At 39.3% G+C, this 12721-nt stretch overlaps 1 protein-coding gene across 8 annotated transcripts in view; it reads right to left on the bottom strand.

Moving 5' to 3' along the window:
- The window catches only part of ZBTB20 (zinc finger and BTB domain containing 20), an 813196-nt gene extending 808392 nt beyond the window's left edge, over window positions 1-4804 (bottom strand). For 6 of the 8 annotated variants that reach the window (XM_046003198.1, XM_046003203.1, XM_046003197.1 and 3 more), the window contains exon 1: window positions 2616-4795. The gene's annotated coding sequence lies outside the window, so the exon portion shown is untranslated. Of the gene's footprint in view, window positions 1-2615 lie in introns of all 8 variants that reach the window. The other 2 variants (XM_046003199.1, XM_046003196.1) reach the window with 1 other exon arrangement.
- Between the last annotated feature and the right edge of the window lie 7917 nt (window positions 4805-12721).

Raw genomic sequence — 12721 nt, 5'->3', positions numbered from 1 at the left:
TAGTATATTAAACCTTTCTTTGTCTCCATCACTTGACAGATGGTTAGCCTTCACACAGCCTAGTATCTCTGGCAAAGAAATGACTGTGTCTAGCCAATAACACCCCAAATTTTTATTTAAAATGCAGTGTACACATACTTACACCTACCTCAAAAATATGAATATTAATAGTTATTTGATTTTATTGTTTATTATTAAAAAAATCTGACAGATATCAGGATTTGTCTTTTGCCCTATGAACACCCATTTTTGAAACTTTCAACGGTCTTATGTGGATCCAGGATTCTAAGAACTCTTCATTTTAGATTTCATTCATTTCAGGGGATGCTTGCTAATCATGCTTCAAAAAAAACTTCCAATAACTTTTAATCCAAAATTATTACAAAATTGACAAAGATTTAATTAGCTTATGTTTCTATGATGCTTGGAGCAAAGTTTAGGTAGGTAACAGTGAGTTAAACAAAATCACCTGGGAACATATTAAGGACCACGAGGCAGGACTGAAATTATTTATCCAATACGGAAATATGTCTTTTTTCAAAAATGATCGTATATAAATGTATACTCAGATACAGATAAACACACATTAATCAACCATTAAAAATAGAAAAAGCTCTTCGTTTTTTAACATTCTAGCAACCATTCTTCCACTTTGCTGTTTAAAAAAAGTTTTCATCTAAGACAATATATTCCATTAGTATAGCCTCTGCTTTTCTTCCTAAATCTTCCTATTTATATCTTTCATATGCTGGCGGGTCTGTATACAAATAGCCAGAAGCAACCTCGACTGTTCTCTGAAGTGCATTAATACGTACCCTTTCTGGAAGAGGTGATTATGCTACAAATTAGCATAAATAGAGATCTAATGTAAGTATAGAAATTCAAACCCTTCACAGCAGGGGATGGGAGGACTGGCGGTGGGAGAATTGTGTGTTTAAAAAAAAAGTTATCCTACTTAAGAATGAACACTGATTTGGCTAACAAAATAAGACTCACTGGGACAGAGAAAAATAACGAAAAATCAGAACTTGTTATTTTAGAACTATGAACTAGGTTTTGGAAAGGTGAGACACCCACTACTTAAAGCAACAAACTCAGTGTTAAATCATACACTCCGTTAACCAAGCACCAAGTTTCCTTCTGTTAGAAACCTAGGATTTTTACACCTACAGACTAAATGATTAAAGTAATGCTAAAATCTTCTGTAATGTTCCTCTTGCATTACAAATGGTCTATTAAATCAGAGAAGTGCCAATCAAATGCTCTTGTAGTTTGAAAGAAAGGTTTAAATAACAAAGCATTTTTTGCAGGCCTCTTTCTCTCTCTTTAATGTCACCTATAAATTAATTACAACAAATTTCCATCTTCTCTTGATAAAACCACAACTGAAAATTTTTTAGGCAGTTCATTTTTCAGATATACTCCTAAAACAAATTCTTACTGAAAAATTAAGACATTCTAGCTTATATTTCACCACAATTTGCTAACAAGATAAAAAGCTCCATCGGAATTTTACAGTAAATTCCAAGACACAGATTTTTTTATTATAAAGTAACATTTTATTTATTTCATAAGCATGCTTAAAATTATGAGAAAAATAAAACCTCTATCAGTTAAAAAGACCTACTGAAATGTTTGGAGAACGTTTTACGACAAAAAGTTAAGGGTACAAGTAAAGTTAGCTCTTCCTTTCTTATCACTGGCAATTAGTAAACAACTCCCTGCTCCTCAAACTTCTGTAAATTCTTTCAAATTGTACTCTTTAAAATGAAAAAACTGGTACGTTTTTAAATTGCATAAAAAATCTCTTCTCCCAGCAATCTGAAGTATGCAAACTATATGTGACATTAGAACATAAACTCCACAAAGGCAGGTTATTTTATATCTTGTTCACTGTTACGTCCTAAGTGTCTAGAACAATTTCATAAATTTAAACATCCATTTCAGAAAAGCATGATTATTTCAGAGAATAAAGCAGAGCCCATCAAGCTCCACTTCTGTATTCCAAATGTTTCAAATAAGTCTCTCTTTGTCACTCATTCTAAAATATTTGAGATAATTTGTAATTCACTTATAAATTTTAGATCCTTTACAGTAAGTACGTTGTATCTTTTAATGCTCTTCTAAATTGACCTAATTATTCAGTCAAGCCTTTTTTTCTGGGAAGTCCAATTGGTTAGAAAGCCCTCTTCAGATTTTCACTACCGAGATAAAAATAACTCATTTAAAATGGATTTTTCCTTAGATTTTTATTCCAATACCAAGTAGTCAAACTCATATTAATTTGATGGTAAGATTAGTTGGATACCTGTAGGTCACAAAAACTTTCTGAGTTAACTACATAGTAAACCGGCATCACATCTAATAGTTCTAAACATACCCCCCAAATTATAGCTTTCACACAGTTTTTTTTCTCTAAACTCATATTGTCTTTCAGTAGCTAGTGAGTATACGTACACATGAACTCTTTTTTGCTGTAGTCGTACTCTTAAAATACTGGCATCTTAATTGAACTAGACAGATAAGCATAAGGACTTCTTCCCAAAGATGGATAAAATTTGACAACTTTTTAATCTTAAACTTTTTTCTTTAGTCTGTTAAAATCGGGACCTCACCATGAAAGGGCGTATTGCTTTGGAGGCTGGTGCACAGTAAACTTGCCACCTGATCTTCATATGCAAAAGGCCTGTATTCCACTGGTCTGTGAGATCTGAAATCACAAAACCAAAATACCCAACTGCTGGACTCACTGAGCAGCTATATATTTCTAGAAAATTCACTTTTCTTCTTCTTCTCACCTGTTTACTTGAGCACCATATATTCTTAAACCTAAAGCCCTCCAAAATTGAGCTCAATGGGTATCACAACCACAATTTTAGGAATTAAACCTTGAGGTCTGAACAATGAGTAACATCAGGAATTCTTCAAGGGCAATTCCAAAAGCTTTTTTGAGAGAAGACCATTCCCAAGAGGGCACATTGGTATCACCATGCACTACTTGTGCATCAACTTTGATACATTCTGATTGAGAACAAGAGCAAAGACTTGAAAAATCAGTGTAAACTGCTTTTTTTCTTCTTTTCCTAGAAATACAGAAATACCTACATGTAAAGCTGAAATGCTTAAAGTAGCCAAATCTGGACTGGTCAAACTTCTATGAGGGGCAGTGGGGGGTATATTTTAACTATTCCCATGTGACAGCAAATGGTATCTGGGATTAGGAGCAAGAGGTAAGAACGTAAACCATTTATTAACTGAATTTGCTGATGTTACTGCTTATTTAAATGTAGTGTTTACAGCTATGGAATTTTTTTTACAAAATGTTCGTTCTCACAATTTGTTTTAAAACTTTAGATGGCAACAAGTTACAACAGTAATTTTAGGATAGAACTAGCTTGAAAACATGGGGTAACGAGGAGTCTCTGCTAATTTTATTAGCTGAAACTTACACACGATCACGCAGAGAGAAAATCTCTCGCCTTTAGCTTCATCTTTCTCTTTTCAATGGCTAGAGTAGTGAAAACAATTTTCACACGTCTAGAAAGTTGATGTGTTCAATTTAGCTTAGGCCAATGCTGATTCTGAGGATATTATTTAACCCACAGGCTTCCAAATTACTTCCTGTTTCAATGAGATTTTTATTAGAGAACTGTCATCTTGCTACTGACCCCATTCAGCCCGGTTCAGTGTTAAGAGATCAGCAGATTACCGCGGTAGGTAGTGTAGCTGTACGCCATATTGTGTTTTTCGCTAATGTTTATAGTTTATGTGTGTGCCTAGCATATGTTTGTGCAAGTGTGTTTATCAATAGAACTTTTAGAAAATCCCTGCCTCCTGCCTCTTCAGCATCCTTAAAAAGGGTAACAGCTGCGGGGGGAGTGGTGCGGGGGTGGGGTGCGGGGGCGGGAGGAGGGAGCGTGGGAGGGGGCGTGGGGTGGGTGGTGGAGAGGATCAGAAAGCCACACAGACAGTAATGCATTAAACAATGTGGGAGAGTGCGTTTCTTTTAAACTTTCAAAAAGCTTCCAACCGTTCTATCTCAGCTATCGAAAAGCGTAAACATTTTTTTAATGTCTCCAAAGGGGCCCAAAGGAGGAGAAAAAGAAGGAGAGGCGTGTCTTCCCTTCCCAAGCCCCCTCCTCTAGAGTCGTAGCTGCGAAACAGGCGGGGGCCGGGAGCTTCGGTGTCTGGAGGGGCGTCCAGCGGCTCTGGGGCCAGGACACCTCCCGCCCCCCCCCCCCCCAAGTTCTCTGAAGACGCTCCAGAGACCGCGAGAGCCACGGCAAGCGGGGAGGGCGAGGAGGGAGGGGGCGGAAGACAAGCCGGCGCCTCTAGCAGCTCCTGAGCCCCGGCTAGTCCCCCTCAGCTCCTCTTCTTGGAAGCGGCAACTCCAGGCGCAGGGAGTAGAGAAAAGAAGGCAGAAGACAAGTTTCCAGCTGCGGGACGGCTCGCCCGCTCCAAGAACCCGGGACCCTCCCGCACTCCCTCCCTCCCAACCGGGTCGCGCGAGGCCGTAGCCGCCGCCCGGCGCGAGGAGGGGCGCCCAGGGTGAGGGGGCGCGAGCGGGGCGGGGCGCGGGGGCGCGCGCTCTCGGCCAGTCGGCAGCCCGCGGGCTCGCCACTCTTAACCCGTTCCCTCAACCCCACCCCAGTCCCCTCCTTTCCCGTCCCGTCGCCCCCCACTCCAGTGCCTCGCAGACGCCTCATCCCTCTCGCACGCACACACCCCTCCCGCCCCACAACAAATTAGAGTTTTGGGGGTTACCTCCTCGCGCTCTTTAATCTTCTTTCCTCAACTCCTAAACTTCCCCCCGCCCCTACTTCTTCGGCAGAAGGCCCACATTGGGTGCCTCTCGCCGCGAACCCTCTGTCTTTTCCCGCTATTGGGTTGTTCTTATGCCACTCTTGACTCCAGTGAACCAATAAGAGTGGGACGCCCCTCGTGAGGTTGCCGCCCATAAACAAAATGCACTCTTCCTCCTCCTCTCCCCCGTCCCCGCCCCTCTGCTTCTTCCCTCATCTCTACCACCTTCGATTGGGCTAGAAGAGGCCCAATCCGCTATCTCAAACACCCATTGGGGAACGGAAACTTCGCTCAGAGAATTGTTAACAGGCGATTGGTCGACAGACTTCCCACTCCCCCCCACCTCTGCCGCACCTTCGCCCACTCTGGAGAGGTCAATCGTAACTCGTCTTTCAGTGATCCGAGACGTGGAGGGCTATTGGTTGAGAACGCCCGTCAGACCGGATTGGAGTGAGCCATGATTGGTCAGCAACGACACGATCAGGTTTGGTTGTCTACTCCTCCACTCCTCCTCCCCTTTTCCTACACCCCGCCCCCTCCCGACTGCTTTTACTTTCTACGCATTTCTATTTCCTCCTTTATTTATTTATTTGTGATAAACTTAAATGACCCGGCGACGGAGGCGGGACTCGCGGCGAGGCCGAGGATGACGAGGGACGGCCTGGGGCCAATTGCCGAGGGGGCTGCGGGCTGAGGGGCAGCTTCGGTGGCCAGTGAGAGGCAGGTGTCTGGAGCGCGCTAGGCCTGTGGAGCCGGGATGCCCCAGCGGAGGCGGCGGTTACCCGCTGTCTGGCGCGGCGAGCTGGCGGGGGGAGCCGCGGAGGGGAGGAGGGGGTGTCGCTGTCGCAGACAGCTGAGGCAGCAGGATGGAATCTGGATCTAGGGAGGTGAAAGGAAAGCGGGAGCGAGGGTCTGACGAGGCGGTGGCGCGCAAGGCCACGCTAGGTCAGGCTTGATTCCTGCGGGGTAGGCTGCAGGTTGCCAAGCCAGGAGGTCAGCAGAGGCCGCCGAAGCAATGCCAGGGCTCAAAGGGAAAATTGGTCCGTTCAGGAGGTTTAGAAAAACACTGTGTGAAACAGTTCGTAGTGAGCCGCCCTTAATAAAAATGAGGATATTATCCTAACGGGAAAAACAGATTATGTTTCTTATTACTAAACGCCTGAAGTACCAACGACACAACCGGAGCCCACAAAATTCAATATCCTGAGGGCTAGAAGGAACAAATAAAGCAACACGGAAAATTAAATGCGGTTCAGATGCTTCAATAAAACCTTCATCCTCGTCCATTTGTCACTCAACATAGCACTCCCCAGAGCCAAATTCTTACCAAGAGGCATTGGGGAAAAAATGAGGCTCAAGGCCAGCAAAATGCTCAGGAAGGATTCCTAAAAAGGGGTAACATAGGGGGAAATTTTTCCTTTCGCTATACAAAGGAAAAAATTTTTTTCTGTGAAAGTAAGTTGCACTTTTTAGGGAACTCCTAACCATTTTTCACAAGGGACTTTATGAAAAAGGCCATGCATACAAAGAATTTACTGTATTTTCAGTTTGAAAACAGTATTTTTTATGGAACAGGCATTTGGTGTTAAGATCTCTGAATATTATCTAAGACTTGGTTGGCACATACAGACGCATTAAAGAAAAAGTTATTCATGACACTCATTAGAGATGGTGAAGCCGACTTTATTCAAGACCATTGAGGTAGGTTTAGATAGATAGGACCACAATGATAGTTTGTGGTGGTTCAGGAGATTGGCCTGAACTCCAGGTGATGAATTTTAGCCAAGGAGCAAGGTGAAGGTCACTGTATGAAAAATTACTACGAGGCAACATTAGAGGTGAGTGGGAATTTTGGCTAAACCAACCTAAAATGATTCTTGCTGAAGACAGGCTAGAGTGATCACACCTCATGGAGAACGGTAAAGGATGAGGAACCAGTTAATATATGAAGAGTTATCAGATTGGGGACTGGGATAGTTTGGTGCTAAACTGACCTAGCAGGGTTCTTGCTAAAACAGGATTTTACAAGGAAACACACAGATGCCTGCCTTTGATTAGATGTCTTTGGCAGGACCTAAACAAAATAAATTGGCCCTGGTGAAAAAAAAATGTACAAAGCCTTGATCTTGTAAATACAATTGTATCTATCTTTTGAGGAAAATATGAGCATCTCAGAATCTATCAAATTACTGAATCAGGTGTCAAGTCTGAAGTCCACTAAAGTGTACAAATTGCTTTTGAATCTGGAAGCTAAAATATTTTGGAATTTGTGTATAAATCTTGGCAGAAGAGTGATGAAGTAACTGTAACAAATATCCCATATAGGATAATCAACTTTACATGAGAAAATACAATAAAATGTAAGAAAGGTGTTTAAATAGTCCCTTTAACTTTTCCAAAGGACAATGGCCACTCCCTCTATGTACTACTTAAAACTCATCCTTTTCAACAAGTTTTTAATGGTATTTGATGTATTGGCATGAGACTTGTTAGGATTGTAATGATAAATCATTAGGAAAGCAGTGTAAAATATACTAATATTCTAATTTATAAATATCTGTAAAGTATTCTAATTTATATCCAGTTTTCCTGATGTGAGAATCTGGAGTTAGAATGCTCTGTCTATAAGGAATACCTCAGGTTTATATTTCATTACACAGACACAGACCTCAACCACCAAACCACTCCCCATCCACTCACAGATGTACAAACATCCTAAAAGATGTAGCAAGAATTCCATAATTGTATCAAAGGGCAACTAAGATGTTTTCCTGGTTTAGCAATTAGCAGATCTGAGAAAAGGGATACAGTAAAAGTTATGTGGTAACAAAGAATGCAAGGGTGATGAAGGCATGAGTGATAGAAAATGAAAATAAAAGTGATGATTGCTTAGGGAAGAATTTATAAGAAATGTCTTTCAGGATCCTAACCTGTTGCCGTCACAGATCTTAAATAGTATATATTCCCTGAAGTTTCAAAGTGCATTAAAAGAAGCCAAACTCTAGCAGTAAGTGAATTCTCCCTAAGTTACCAATGAGGGCACTTAGACTTTGAATGCTTTATCCATGCCACCAAGGGGCAGAACTTTTCAAACTCAAGTCTCTTTTCCTTTTTTCACTATGCCATTTACTCATCCATTCGTTCAAGAAATATTAAGGGTATTTCCTCATAACAGATATATTTATGAGGATTTGAAGTCTCCAGGAACTTAGAACTAAAGATACACAAGATTTGACATTTTTCTCCAAAGAGTTTACTGTGTATTAGGATAGAAGTAAAGGAATAAATTACTATACTGTGCACATATGTGATATATGCATGAGAATACAGAAGAAAGAATGCCTAACCCTTAAGAATTTGCGAATATTTGCAGTACACTGAACTTATCACTATACTGAATATAAAAGTTAATCAAATTAAATCATGCTTTCAAGGGACTTAGAGTCTAATAAGAGCACTAATTAGACGTAAACAGTAAAAAACTATATTACTAACAGAAAGAAGAAGAGTCTTAATGATGGAATAAATAAAGTGTTATGGGAAATCAGGGGAAAAAATGCTGTTACCTCTTGAGGAATGGGGTTAGGAAATCAGGAAAATCTTAATTGTGTGGAAGAAGTGAATTTTGAAATGATCTTTGAAGAATGTGTTAAAGAACTTAGCACCTTTCCTCACATAAAACCATATATGAAATACACTTGATATTTTTTTGCCATCTATTCAAAGACAAGTACTACTTTTCTATATTTGTGCTCACTATTAACCTGAGCAGATAATAGCCAATAAAAATATTAAAAGAAAAATGAGTCTTTCACAGTGAAATAAAGTTGAGTTAAACATCAAAATGTGTTAGTACAACATGCCAATTATGAATGTTAGACAGTTCCATCCAAAGCAACTAAAGAGAGATTTCTGTAAGTCCAGTTAACCCAAGTGTGATAAAAGTTATTCAGCCCTGGATGCTTATTTAAAATTTGTGTTGACACCTTCCACCTTCATGGTAGAAGCCTGAAGCCCTTTTTAATTATTTCACTGGATTTGTAGGGGCTTGTGTTTTCCTAACTTTCTGTACCCAGACACTCATTTCCTTGCATGTTTTCTCTTTTGCCCCAAGCCATTGATTTAAATGGGAAATTCACAGCAGACCTGTAAGTTTCCTGCACAACTTCATTTACATAATGAAAATATAATGGACTTGGCCAAAGATTGTGATATTAGGGAAAGTAGAGGGAGTGGAAAAGAAGAAATCTACTAACTAGTGTGGGGTTGGCCCAGGATAGGCAAATGAAAACAGAAGAGAACCCAGAAACAGAATCATACTTATGCATAAATAGCCTTTTGATAATGTTACACATCATCAACATAGATTACTGGGAGAAAAAGAGACATATTCAGTAAATGGTAGTAGGAAAATAGGGGATAAAGGAAACTGAATCGCAAGTTTACAAAAGATACAAAAATCGGGGGCTCCTGGGTGGCTCAGTTAAGCATCTGCCCTCGGCCCAGGTCATGATCTCAGAGTCCTGGGAATGAGCTCCATGTCAATCAGCCTCCTTGCTCTTGACGACTCTGCTTCTTCCTTTCCCTCTGCCCCTCCCCCTCACTCATGCACATGTGTTCTCTCCCTCTCTCAAATGAATAAAATCTTTAAAAATATATATATAAAAATCAATTTCAGGTCCTAATAGGGGCTAGATTATGTATTAACCTGCAAATGGGAGATGAGCACTACAATTGATGGTTCTGTCTGAATCTCATGACTGGATTCTGGGAGGAGCCGTCTTGCAAACAAGCACAGGATAAACAAAAACAAATGTATAGCATAGCAAAAAGCCAAGGATTTCCTTAAATCCTTAGACCCAGTTGTGCCTGGGACCAAATATATCCTTATCATTCTTAATTATCACAAGTCAATGATTTTCTTTTAATTGGTTAAAGTGGTTTGAATTGGGTTTATGTCACTTGCAATTAAACATTTGTAAGCCTTAGTTGATATCCATTGGTAATCCTACAGTTTTATTTACATGGATAACACAAAATTTCATCATTACCACTGAAAACAGTTTATAGTTGTTTTCCACAATTGTAAACAAGGATATTTTTTCCATTACCATATTTTATTACTTGCATGTAGAAAAATTACTCGTGTTTACATATTGAGTTTATATGAAGCAGCTTAGCAAACACTTAACAGTTATCAGTTACTTCTCTTGATTTTATGTCAAAATTCATATCATCTTCTAATAGTGTTAATTTTTTTTGTCTTTTCAGTGTTTGTTATCTATCATTTCTTTTCCTTATTTTATCTTGTTGACTAGACTGAGAGCAAAATGTTTAATGTATTTATGGTATGGTACATCTTTGTCTTATTTCTGAATTTTTTATGTTGTGCCTTTCTGTTTCTTGCTTAAAGTTCTGTTAAAGCAGTTGTTGTATATTCATAGTTTCCAAAGTATTGTAGCTTAAAAATCATGAATGAGTATTGAAATTTATCAAATATCTTTTCTACATGTATAAAGTAATCATAGTTATTTTCCCTTTATTCTGTTAATATAATGAATTACAATGATAGATTTACTCATGCTAAACCATTCTTCCATTCCAAATAAATTTTTTTAAATTTTATTACTGTTTTTAAAAGAATGTATTTAATTTACTAGTATTTTTATTTTGGAATTTGCAAACTTCAGAGATTGATGTTCATAGGTAAGATGAACCTTATTCAGCTTTCATCTAATTTTGAGATTTTTTTATTGGGCTCGTCTTGTAGATTTAGTTGGGAAAATTATGTCTTTTACCATACTTATGGTTTTTATTCCTTTTTTTTAAAAGGTTAGATCTTAATCTATTTTCTCAATCCTGTAGTCTTTGGTCACTATGCCTATCTACCTCCTCCTGAGTTATTTCAATAGTTTAAATTTTCTTAGAAAAGTATTCCTTTCCCAAACTTAATTTTTTTTCTAATTTTCAAATTTCCTTTTTAATATACACAGCGTTATTTTGTTTATTAATCACTCATCTTTTTTAAGTGGCCAGAACCAGTGTCTTTGATAGCATTACATTTATTTCTTTGTGAGAGCAGATGATTTTATTTATGTATTTGTTTATATGCTTGTGTTTGCAATTTAATTTCTTTAGCTATAGACATCTAAATCATCTTCTTACACTGGGGCATTTTAGAATTTTGGACCATATCTATTACTATGTCAAAAAGTATTCTAAAATTTAGTGCCTTAAAACAAACACCGTTTTATTTGCTCCTGATTATATGAGTTAGTAATTTAGACTGGGCTCAGCTGAGTGACCTTCTCCTGGACTTCCCAGCTATTGTTTGGGGCTTCACTCAGGATCACGCAAATGTCAAAAGCTCCACGTGTTTCCCCTTTACATTATTAGAGTCACATTGTCTGTGGTAGGCCTTATTCTCAGTATATGCACAGACGCAACCGATACTTCCCAGGGAAAAGTAGTTGACAAATTCAGCTTACCGAAGAGAAGCTCTTTTCTTTCTGGTATTTTAGTTCCTCAATTCTTTTTTGTATCCACAAGTCTCTGGTGTTTTTAAAAAATACAGTTCTGTAATTTATGTGATTTTTTTTTCCTAGTTCAAGTGGGAGTTACGGCCTGTTACTATCTCTACATCCTGCCTGGAGGCAGAAATATAACATTTTAGTTTTGATTTCAGATACTTTTCAGTTGTAGAATTTCCATTTGATTCCTATTGATGAAGTCATGTCTATGCCGAAATTCTCCATCTTTTCCTCTTACTCTAAATATATTAAACTGGATTTAGTAAAACATACTTGTTTAAGTAAAACTCCCACACCTGTGGGCCTGTTTCTGTTCATTTTCTCTTGGTTTGAGTCATTCATTCCTGTTTTTTTAATATGTCATATAATTCTTTACTGAATGCTGGTATGGTGATGAACAATTATGGAGGTTAAGTGTGCACAAGACAGCAGGCAGATCACTTTGACCCTGATGCAAGTGGGTGTTAGTGTTTATTCAAGAACGCCTCTTTGAGGAAGATTGATTTCCATAGGCAGAGCCTTTCTGGGGGCACAAATGAGAGCCTGGGTGTTTAGAGGTTCTCCATTTTAGCAATCTTTGAACTCCATCTTCTGTCTCTCAAGCAAGAAATTTCTGCTCAAGTCTAGCCTCATAGCTGCCGTTAAAGAATGCTATCGTGAGTGCTGTGAAGTGTGTAAACCTGGCGATTCACGGACCTGTACCCCTGGGGATAAAAATACATTATATGTTTATTAAAAAAAAAAAATTTGGAAGGGGAGGTGAACCATAAGAGACTATGGACTCTGAAAAACAACCTGAGGGTTTTGAAGGGTCAGGGGTGGGAAGTTGGGGGAACAGGTGGTGGGTAATGGGGAGGGCACGTTTTGCATGGAGCACTGGGTGTTGTGCAAAAAGAATGAATACTGTTACGCTGAAAAAATAAATAAAATGGAAAAAAAAAAAAAAGAATGTCCATAGAGGGGCACCTGGGTGGCTCAGTGGGTTAAAGCCTCTGCCTTCGGCTCAGGTCATGATCCCAGGGTCCTGGGATCAAGACCCACATCGGGCTCTCTGCTCAGAAGGAGCCTGCTTCCCCCTCTCTCTCTGCCTGCCTCTCTGCCTACTTATGATCTCTCTCTCTGTCAAAAGAATAGAAATAAAATCTTTAAAAAAAAAAATGTCCGTAGATATGGTATACATTGGGAAGATACTATTTCTTTTGTAACAAATTATCACTAACTTTGTGGCTTCAAAACATAAAATTAGGGGCGCCTGTGTGGCTCAGTGGGTTAAGCCGCTGCCTTCGGCTCAGGTCATGATCTCAGGGTCCTGGGATCTAGTCCTGCATCGTGCTCGCTGCTCAGCAGCGAGCCTGCTTCCCTCTCCCTCTCTCTCTCTCTGCCTGCCT

The sequence above is a fragment of the Meles meles genome, chromosome 4, assembly GCF_922984935.1.
Source record: "Meles meles chromosome 4, mMelMel3.1 paternal haplotype, whole genome shotgun sequence".
In the NCBI taxonomy this organism is placed as follows: Eukaryota; Metazoa; Chordata; class Mammalia; order Carnivora; family Mustelidae; genus Meles; species Meles meles.
The sequence above is the reverse complement of the archived record's forward strand: the minus strand, read 5'-3'. Positions and strand labels throughout refer to the sequence as shown.